Source organism: Pristiophorus japonicus, chromosome 11, assembly GCF_044704955.1.
Source record: "Pristiophorus japonicus isolate sPriJap1 chromosome 11, sPriJap1.hap1, whole genome shotgun sequence".
NCBI lineage: Eukaryota > Metazoa > Chordata > Chondrichthyes > Pristiophoridae > Pristiophorus > Pristiophorus japonicus.
The window spans coordinates 174,834,684-174,846,990 of NC_091987.1; positions in this window are offsets into that span (position 1 = coordinate 174,834,684).

The following is a 12,307-nucleotide window of genomic DNA, read 5'->3' on the forward strand; positions in this document are numbered from 1 at the left end:
TGGAACACACAATAATACTTTGACGCATAGTAACACTGGGATACACAATAACATTGGACTGACAGTAAATATGAGACTGACAGTAACACTGGAACTGACAGTAAAACTGGAAAACACAGTAACGCTGGGAAACACAGTAACACTGGGACACACAATAATACTGGGACACATAGTAATACTGGGTGTGACAGTAACACTCGGACTAACAGCAACACTGGAAAACACAGTTACACTGGGACACACAGTAATACTGTGACTGACAGTAACACTGGGACTGACAGTATCACTGGGACACACAGTAACACTGGGACTGACAGTATCACTGGGACACACAGTAACACTGGGGCAGAGAGTAACACTGGGAAACATAGTAACACTGCGATACACAAGAACAGTGGACTGACAGTAAATATGAGACTGACAGTAACACTGGAACTGACAGTAACACTGGAAAACACAGTAATTTTGGGAAACACAGTAACACTGGGACACACAATAATACTGGGACACATAGTAACACTGTGACTGACAGTAACATTGGGAAACAAAGTAACACTGGGACACACAGTAAAACTGGGACTGATAATAACACTGTGACACACAGTAACACTGGGACACAGAATAATATTGGGAATGACTGTAACACTGCAACAAACAGTATCGCACGGAATGACAGTAACACTGGGACTGACAGTAAAACTGAGACTGACAATAACACGCTGACACACAGTAACACTGGGACACACACTAACACTGTGACTGGCAGTAACAATGGGACACATAGTAACACTGGGACTGACAATAACACTGGAAAACACAAACACACTGGGACTGACAGTAACACTGGGACTGACAATAACACGCTGAAACACAGTAACTCTGGGACACACAGTAATACTGTGACTGTCAGTAACACTGGGACTGATAGTATCACTGGGACACACAGTAACACTGGGACTGACAGTAACACTGGGACTGACAGTAACATTGGGAACCACAGTAACATTGGGACACACAGTAAAACTAGGACTGACATTAACACTGGGGCACACAGCAACTCTGGGACTGACAGTAACACTGGGACTGACAATAACACTGTGACACACATTAACACTGAGACAAAGTAAAAAAAGGACTGACAGTAACCTTCGGAAACAAAGTATCACTGGGACACACAGTAACATTGGGACAAACAGTAACACAGGGACTAGTAGCACTGGGATAAACAGTAAACCTGGGACTGGCAGTATAGCTGGGGCACACAGTAATGCTGGGACATACAGTAGCACTTGGACTGACAATAAAACGGGGATGCACAGTAACACTCGGACACACAGTCACACTGGGACAGGCAGTAACACTGGGACTGACAGTAACACTGGGACATACAGTGACACTGGAACACACAGTCACACTGGGACACACAATAATACTGGGACACATAGTAATACTGGGAGTGACAGTAACACTCGGACTAACAGCAACACTGGAAAACACAGTTACACTGGGACACACAGTAATACTGTGACTGACAGTAACACTGGGACTGACAGTAACACTGGGACACACAGTAAGATTGTGACACACAGTAACACTCGGGCACACAGTAACACTGGGACATACAGTAACATTGGGACTGACAGTAACACTAGACCAAACAGTAAGACTGGGACTCACAGTAACACTGGGACTGACAGTAACACTGTGACTGACAGTAACACTGGGAAATACACTAACACTGGGACTGACAGTAACACTAGACCAAAGAGTAACAGTGGGACACATAGTAACACTATGACTTACAGTAACATTGGGAAACACATTAACACTGGAACATACAGTAAAGCTGGGACTCAAAGTAACGCTGTGACAACAGTAACACTGGGACACTCAGTAATTCTGGGACTGACAGTAACCCTGGGAAATAATGTATCACTAGGACACACAGTAACATTGGGACAAACAGTAACACTGGGACTGATCTGTAAAACTGGGAAACACAGTAAAACTGGGACACACAGTAACACTGGGACACACAGTAACACTGGGACAGACAGTAACACTGGGACTGACAATAATATGCTGACACACAGTAACACTGGGACACACACTAACACTGTGACTGTCAGTAACAATGGGACACATAGTAACACTGGGACTGACAATAACACTGGAATACACAAACACACTGGGACTGACAGTAACACTGGGACTGACAATAACACGCTGAAACACAGTAACACTGGGACACACAGTAACACTGGGACTGAAAGTAACACTGGGACATATAGTAATACGGGGAATGAGAGTTACATTGGGACACACAGTAACACTGGGACACACAGTAGCACTGGGAATGACAGTAAAACTGGGACACACAGTAACAGTGTGACAGACAGAAATACTGGGACTGACATTTACACTGGGACACACAGTAACAATGGGACAGAGTAACTCTGGGACTGATATTAACACTTGGACTGACAGTAACACCAGGACGCACAGTAACATTGGATTACAGTAACATTGGGAAACACAATAAAACTCTGAATGACAACAACACTGCGACTGACTGTCACACTGGGACTGACTGTAATACTGGGACTCACAGTAACATTTGGACAACCAGTCACACTGGGATTGACAGTAACACTGGGACTGACAATAACTCCGGGATCCAAAATAACACTGGGAGACAAAGTAACACTCGGACACACAGTAACACTGGGACTGACAGTAACGCTGGGGCTGACAGTAACACTGGGAAACAAAGTGTTGCTGGGACACACAATAACATTGGGGCACACAGTAACAGTGGGGCTGACAGTAACACTCAGACTGACAGTAACACTAGGATTGACAGTAACACTGGTGTACACAGCAACACTTGGGCAGACAGTAACACTGGGACACACAGTAACACTGGGACTGACAGTAACACTGGGAAACAAAGTGTCGCTGGGACACACAGTAACATTGGGACACACAGCAACAGTGGGACTGAGAGTAACACTCAGACTGATATTAACACTGGGATTGACAGCAACACTGGTACACACAGTAACACTTGGGCACACAGTTACACTGGGACATGCAGTACCACTAGGACTGACAGTAACACTAATACACACAATAACAGTGTGACGGACAGTAACACAGGGACTGACAGTATCACTGGGACACACAGAAACACTGGAACACTCAGTAGAACTGGGACACACATTAACACTGGGATACACAAAACAGTAAATATGAGACTGACAGTAACACTAGGACTGACAGTATCACTGCGACACATAGTAACACTGGGAGTGACATTAACACTAGGACACAGAGTAACATCGTAATGACAGTAATACTGGGACACACCATAAAACTGTGACAGACAGTATTACTGTGACACATAGTAATGCTGGGACTGACAGTAACACTGGGACTGACAGTATCACTGCGACAAACAGTAACACTGGGATTGACTTTAACACTGGGACACACAGTAACATCGGAATGACAGTAACACTGGGACACACAATAAAACTGTGACTGACAGTAACACTGGGACTGAATGTAACACTGGGACTGACAGTAACACTGTGACACACAGTAACATTGGGACATGCAGTAACACTGTGACTGACAGCAACACTGGGAGTGACAGCAGAACTGGGACACACAGTAACACTGGGAGACAAAATAAGACTTGGACACAAAGTAACACTGGGACACACAGTAACACTGCGACTGACAGTAACACTGGGAAACAAAATAGCACTGGGGCACACAGTAACATTGGGACATACAGTAACACTGGGACTGACAGTAACACTGTGACACACAGTAACACTATGACTGAGAATAACACTGGAATCACAGCAACACTGGGACACACAGTAAGACATGGATAAACAGTAACACTGGGACCAACAGTAAGAGTGGTACACATAGTAAAACTCGGACACACGCTAACACTGGGACTGACAGTAACACTGGGAAACAACGTGTCGCTGGGACACACAATAAAATTGGAGCACACAGTAACAGTGGGGCTGACAGTAACACTCAGACTGACAGTAAAACTGGGATTGGCAGTAACACTGGTATACACAGTAACACTTGGACAGACAGTAACACTGGGACACACAGTAACACTGGGACTGACAGTAGCACTGGGACACACAGTAACACTTGGAGGCAAAGTAACACTCAGACACACAGTAACACTGCGACTGACAGTAACCCTGGGACATACAGTAATACGGGGAATGAGAGTAACTTTGGGACACATAGTAACACTGTGACACACAGTCGCACGAGGAATGACAGTAACACTGGGACACACAGTAACAGTGTGACAGACAGCAACACTGGGAGACACAGTTAAACTGGAACACACAGTAACACTGGGAGACACAGTAACACTGGAACTGATAGTAACACTCGGACTGACAGTAACACTGGGACACGCAGTAACACTGTGACACACAGTAACACTGTGACAGACTGCAATGTTCTGAGGCTGGCCATAACACTGGGAAACACAGTAAAACTGGCACACACAGTAACACTGGGGCTGACAGAAACACTGGATCACACAGTGAGATTGGGACACACAGTAAAATTGGGAATGGCAGTAACACTGGGAAACACAGTAAAACTGGGACACACAGTAACACTGTGTCATATACTAACACTGGGACTGACAGTAACACTGGGACTGAAAGTAACACTGGGTCACACAGTAAAACTGGGACACACAGTAACACTGAGACACACATTAACACTGGGACACACAGTAACACTGCGACTGACAGTAACACTGGGACACACAATAAAACTGGGGCACACACTAACACTGAGAATGACAGTAACAATGGGACACATCGTAACTCTGGGACTAAGAGTAACACTGGGACACAAAGTAGCCCTTGGACTGACAGTTACACTGGGACTGAGAGTAAAGCTTGGACACAAAGTAACACTGGGACAAACAGTAGCACTGGAACTGACAGTAACACTGGGATACATAATAAGATTGGGACTGACAATAATACTGGGACACACAGTAACACAGCGATGCACAGTAATGCTGGGACTGACAGTAAAACTGCGATAGACAGTAACAGTGTGACAGACAGTAACACTGGGACTGAAAGTAACACTGGGACTGACAGTAACACTGAGACTGATAGTAACACTGGCAATGAGAGTAACACTGGGATTGATAGTAATAATAGTTCACATAGTAACACTGGGACTGAGAATAACACTGGGGCACAAAGTAACATTGGAATTGACAGTAACACTGGTCCTGACAATAACACTGACACACAGTAATACTGGGATAAACAATAACACTGGGTGACTGTAACACTGCGACTGACAGTAACACTGGGACTGACAGTAAAACTGGGACACGCATTAACACTGGGAGACACAGTAGCACTGGTACTGACGGTAACACTGGGACTGAAAGTAACACTGGGGCACACAGTAACATTGTGACTGACAGTAATACTGGGACACACAGTAACACCGGAACACACAGTAGCACTGGGACACAACATAACACTGGGACTAGCGGTAACAGTGGGGCACACAGTACCAATGGGACAGGCACTAACACTGGGACTGACAGTGAAACTGAGGCTGACAGGAACACTTGGAGAGACAATAACACTGGGACTGGCAGTAACACTGGGACAGAGATTCACACTGGGACTGACTGTAGCACTGGGGCACACAATTACTCTGGGACTGAAAGTAACTCTGGGGCACTGGGTAAATCAGGAACACACAATAACACTGGGAAACACTGTAACACTGGGAACACATTAACACTGGGATACAGAGTAACACTGGTTCTCACAGAGCAATTGGACGCACAGCAGCACTGGGACCAAAAGAAACACTGGACACGCAGCAACAATGCGATGATAGTAACGCTGGGACTGATATTAGCATTTAGAATAACAGTAAAACTGGGGAACACAGTAACACTGGGACTGACAGTAACACTGGGATTGACAGTAACAATGGAACACACAGTAGCACTGGGACACACAGTAACAATGTGACACACAGGAACACTCGGACACACAGTAACACTGGGACACACAGTAACACTGGGACTGACAGTAACTCTGGGACTGAAAGTAACACTGGGACACACAGTAACTCCGGGACACACATTAACACTGGGGCACACATTAACACTGGGACACACAGTAACACTGGGACTGAGAGTAACACTGGAACACACAGAAAGACTGGGACACACAGTAACACTGGGATTGACAGTAACACTGGGACACACACTAACACTGGGACTGTCAGCGACACTGGGACTGGCAGTAACACTGGGACTCACAGTCACACTGGGACTGACAGTAGTACTGGGACACACAGTTGCTCTGGGTCTGACAGTAACTCTGGGACACAGAGTAAAATTGCGACACACAGTAACACTGTGACTGACAGCAGCTTTGGGACTGACAGTAACACTGGGACACACAGTAAAACTGGAACTCACAGAGCACTGGGACACACAGTAGCACTGGGAGTAAAAGCAACATTGGGACACACAGTAACACTAAGATTGAGACTAACACTGGGACACACAGTAACACTGGGAATAACTGTAGCACTGAGAATGACAGTAACACTGGGACATACAGTAACACTGTGACTGACAGTGACACTGGGATTGACAGTAACACAGTGGCACAGTAACACAGGGACACACAGTAATAGTGGGGCATGCAGTAACACTCAGACACACAGTTAGATCGGGACACACAGTAACACTGGGACTGAGAGTTACACTGGAACACACAGTAAGTCTGGGACACACATCAACACTGGGTCTGACAGTAACACTGGGAAACAAGGTAACACTGGGAAACAAAGTTACATTGGGACACACAGTAACACTAGGACTGACAGTAACACTCAGACTGCCAGTAACACTGGGAATGACAGTAACACTGTGATACACAGTAACACTGGAACAAACAGTCACACTGGGACTGAAACTAACACTGGAATGCACAATAATACTGGGACACACATTAACACTGGGATACACATTAACACTGGGATTATGAGTAAAACTGGGACACGCACTAACCCTGTGACTGACATTGACAGTGGGAAACATAGTAACACTGGGACACACAGTAATACTGGGAAACACAGTAACACTGGGAATGACAGTAACATTGGGACTTACACTAACACTGGGATGCACAGTAACACTTGAACACACAGCAAAACTGGGACTGTCAGTAACAGTGGGACACAGAGCAACACTGGGAATGAGAGAAACACTGGGATACATAGAAACATTGGGTCACACAGTGATACTGGGGCTGACAGTAACACTGGGACTGATAGTAACACTGGGATACCCAGTAACACTGGGACACACAGTGACTCTGGGATAGACATTAACACTGGGATCAGCAGCAACACTGCGAATGACAGTAAAACTGTTACTGACAGTTTCACTGGGATTGACTGTAACACATGGACTGACAGTAACTCTGGGACACACAGTAACACTGGGACACAATAAAACTGTTACACACAGTAACAATGTGACTGACAGTAACACTGGGACTCATAGTAACACTGGGACACATAGTGATACTGTGACACACAGTAACACTAGCAATTACAGGAAGACTGGGACTGACAGTAACACTGGGAGACACAGTAACACTGGGACATAAAGTAACACTGAAACTCACAGAGCACTGGGACACAGAGTAGCACTGTGTGTAAAAGAAACACTGTAACACTAAGTAACAATGCGACAGACAGTAACACTGGGAATAATATTAACACTTTAACTAACAGTAACAGTGGGACACACAGTAACACTGGGACTGACAGTTACACTGGAACACACAGTAAGAATGGGACACATGGTAACTCTGGGACTGACAGTAAAACTGACACACAGTAACCCTGTGACTACATTGACAGTGGGAAACACAGTGCCACTGGGACACACAGTAACATTGGGCAACACAGTAACACTGGGACTGACAGTAACATTGGGGCATACACTAACACTGGGGTGCACAGTAACACTGGAACACACAGTAACACAGGGACTGTCAGTAACAGTGGACACAGAGCAACACTGGGAATGAGAGAAAAACTGGGATACACAGTAACATTGGGTCACACAGTGACACTGGGGCTGACAGTAACACTGAGACTGACAGTAACACTGGGATACACAGTAACACTGGGACACGCAATGGCACTGAGACTGGCAGTAACCCTGCGAATGACAGTAAAACTGTGACTGACAGTTAAACCGGGATTGACAGTAACACTTGGACTGACAGTAACACTGGTACACACAGTAACACTGGGACACAATAAACTGGTGCATGCAGGAAAAATGTTTCTCACATAAACACTGTGACTGACAGTAACACTGGGACTGACAGTAACACACAGTTACATGGGGACACATAGTAACACTGCGACACACAATAGCACTAGGACTGAGAGTGACACTGCTGCACATAGTAACAATAGGATTGAAAGTAACACTGGGACTGACAGTAAAACTGGGATTGACAAGAACACTGGGATAAACAGTAACACTTGCACTCACAGTAAAACTGGGAGACACAGTAACACTGGGACACACAGTAACACTGGGACTGACAAAAACACTGGGACTGTCAGTAAAACTGGCACGCATAGTAACACTGGGATACAGACTAACACTGGTACTTACAGTAACATTTGGACACACAGTAACACTGGGATAAAGTAACGCTGCGACACAGCATAACAATGGGACTGACAGTAACACTGGGACAAAGTAACACTGGAAACACATTAACACTGGGCCTGACAGTATTACTGAGACACACAGTAACAGTGGGATACATAATAACACTGCAAAACATAGTAACACTGAGACTGATAGTAAATCTGGGGCAGAGAGTAACACTGGGACTGAGATTAACACCTGGACACACAGTAACACTGGGACTGACAGTAACACTGGGACTGAGATTAACACCTGGGCACACAGTAACACTGGGGCTGACAGTAACACTGGGACTGAAAGTAACACAGGGACACACAGTAACACTGGGACAAACAGTAACAGTGGGACTGTCAGTAACACTGGAACTGACAGCAAAACTGGGATACACAGTTACACTGGGACAAACAGTAACACTGGTATTGACAGTAACACTGGGGTTGACAGTAAATATGGGATTGACAGTAATACTGGGACTGACAGTAACACTGTGACACACAGTAACATTGGAACTCACAGTAACACGGTGACTGTCAGTAACACTGGGGCACACCATAATATTGGTATACAGAGTAACATTCGGGCTGTCAGTAACAGTGGGGCACGCAGTAAAACTGGGACTGACAGCAACACTTGGACTATCAGTAACACTGGGACTGACAGTAACACTGGGACACACAGTAACATTGGGACTGGCAGTAACATTGTGAATGACAGTAAAACTGTGAATGACAGTTAAACTGGGATTGACAGTAACACTTCGACTGACAGTAACACTGGGACACACAGTAACACTAGGACACAATAAAACTGGTACACACAGGAACAATGTGATTGACAGTAACACTGGGATACACCATAACACACACACAGTAACACTTTGACTGACAGAATCACTGGGACTGACAGTAACACACAGTTACATGGGGACACATAGTAACACTGCGACACACAGTAGCACTAGGACTGAGAGTGGCACTGCAGCACATAGTAACAATGGGATTGAAAGTAACACTGGGACTGACAGCAAAACTGGGATTGACAAGAACACTGGGACAAACAGTAACACTTGCAGTCACAGCAACACTGGGACACACAGTAACACTGGGACACACAGTAATACTGCAACGGACAGAAACACTGGTACTGTCAGTAAAACTGGCATACACAGTAACACTGGGACACAGACTAACACTGTTACTGACAGTAACATTTGGACATACAGTAACACTGGGACAAAGTAATGCTGCGACACAGAATAACAATGGGACTGACAGTAACACTGGGACACAAAGTAACACTGGGAGAAAGTAACACTGGAAACACATTAAAACTGGGACTGACAGTAGTACTGAGACACACAGTAACACTGGGACACATAATAACACTGCAACACACAGTAACACTGGGACACATAATAACACTGCAACACACAGTAACACTGGGACTGATAGTAAACCTGGGGCAGACAGTAACACTGGGACTGAGATTAACACCTGGACACACAGTAATACTGGGACAGACAGTAACACTGGGACTGAAAGTAACACAGGGACACACAGTAACATTGGGACTCACAGTAACACTGTGACTGTCAGTAACACTGGGACAAACCATAATACTGGTATACAAAGTAGCATTCGGGCTGTCAGTAACAGTGGGACACACAGTAACACTGGGACTGACAGTAACACTTGGACTGACAGTAACATTGGGACTGACAGTAACACTGGGACTGACAGTAACACTGGGACGCACAGTAAGATTGGGACTGACAATAATACTGGGACACACAGTTACACTGGGAGACACAGTAACACTGTGAATGATAGCAACACTGGGACTGAAAGTAACACTGGGACACTCAGTAACACTGGAACCCACAGTAACATTGTGAATGACAGTAATACTGGGATTGACAGTAATACTGGTACACACAGTAACACTGGGACTGAGAGTAACACTGGGACACTCAATAAAACTGGGATTGACAGTAACACTGGTCCTGGCAATAGCACTGACACACAGTAATACTGGGATACACAATAAGACTGGGACTGAGTGTAACACTGGGACTGACAGTAACATTGGGACTGACAGTAAAACTAGGACACACATTAACACTGGGAGACACAGTAGCACTGGTACTGACAGTAACACTGGGACTAAAAGTAACACTGGGAGACACATAATCAATGTGACTGACAGTAATACTGGGACACACAGTAACACTGGAACACACTGTAGCACTGGGACACAAGGTAACACTGGGACTAACAGTAACAGTGGGACAACACAGTAACAATGGGACATACAATGACACTGGGTCTGATATTAACATTTGGACTAACAGTAACATTGGGACACACAGTAACACTAGGAATGCCAGTAACACTGGGACACACAGCCACACTGGGACTGATTGTAACACTCAAACTGTCAGTAACACTGGGACTGAAAGTAACAGTGTGACGCACAGTAACACTGGGACAAACAGTAACTCTGGGACTGAAAGTAACACTGGGACACACAGTAACACCGGGACACACATTAACACTGGGACACACATTAACACTGGGACACACAGTAACACTGGGACTGACAGTAACACTGGAACACACAGTAAGACTGGGGCACATAGTAAGATTGGGATTGCGAGTAACACTGCGACACACACCAACACTGGGCTGACAGTGACACTGGAACTGGAATTAACACTGGGAGACACAGTAACACTGAGACTGGCAGGAACACTGGGACATACATTAAAACTGGTACTGGCATTAACACTGGGACTCACAGTCACATTGGGACTGACAGTAACACTGGGACACACCATTACTCTGAGATTGACAGTAACTCTGGGACACAGAGTAAAACTGTGACACACAGTAACACTGGAACTCACAGAGCACTGGGACACACAGTAGCACTGGGAGTAAAAGAAACACTAGGACACACAATAACAATGCGATAGAAAGTAACACTGGGACTAATATTAACATTTGGACTAACAGTAATATTGGACACACAGTAACACTATGAATGAGAGTAACACTGGGACTGATTGTAGCACTGGGAATGACAGTAACACTGTGACAGACAGTAACACTGCGACTGACAGTAACACTGGGATTGACAGTAACACTGGGACACACAGTAACAGTGGGACACACAGTAACTGTGGGACACGCAGTAACACTCAGACACACAGTAACACTGGGGCACACAGTAACACTGGGACTGAGAGTTATAATGGAAAATGCAGTAAGTCTGGGACACACAGCAACACTGGGATACACATTAACACTGGGAAACACAGTAACACTGGGAAACATGGTTACATTGGGACACACAGTAACACTGGGACTGACAGTAACACTCAGACTGACAGTAACACTGGGAATGATAGTAACACTGTGACACACAGTAACACTGGAATAAACAGTAAAACCGGGACTGAAAGTAACACTGGGCCACACAGTAACACTGGGCACACATTAACACTGGGAT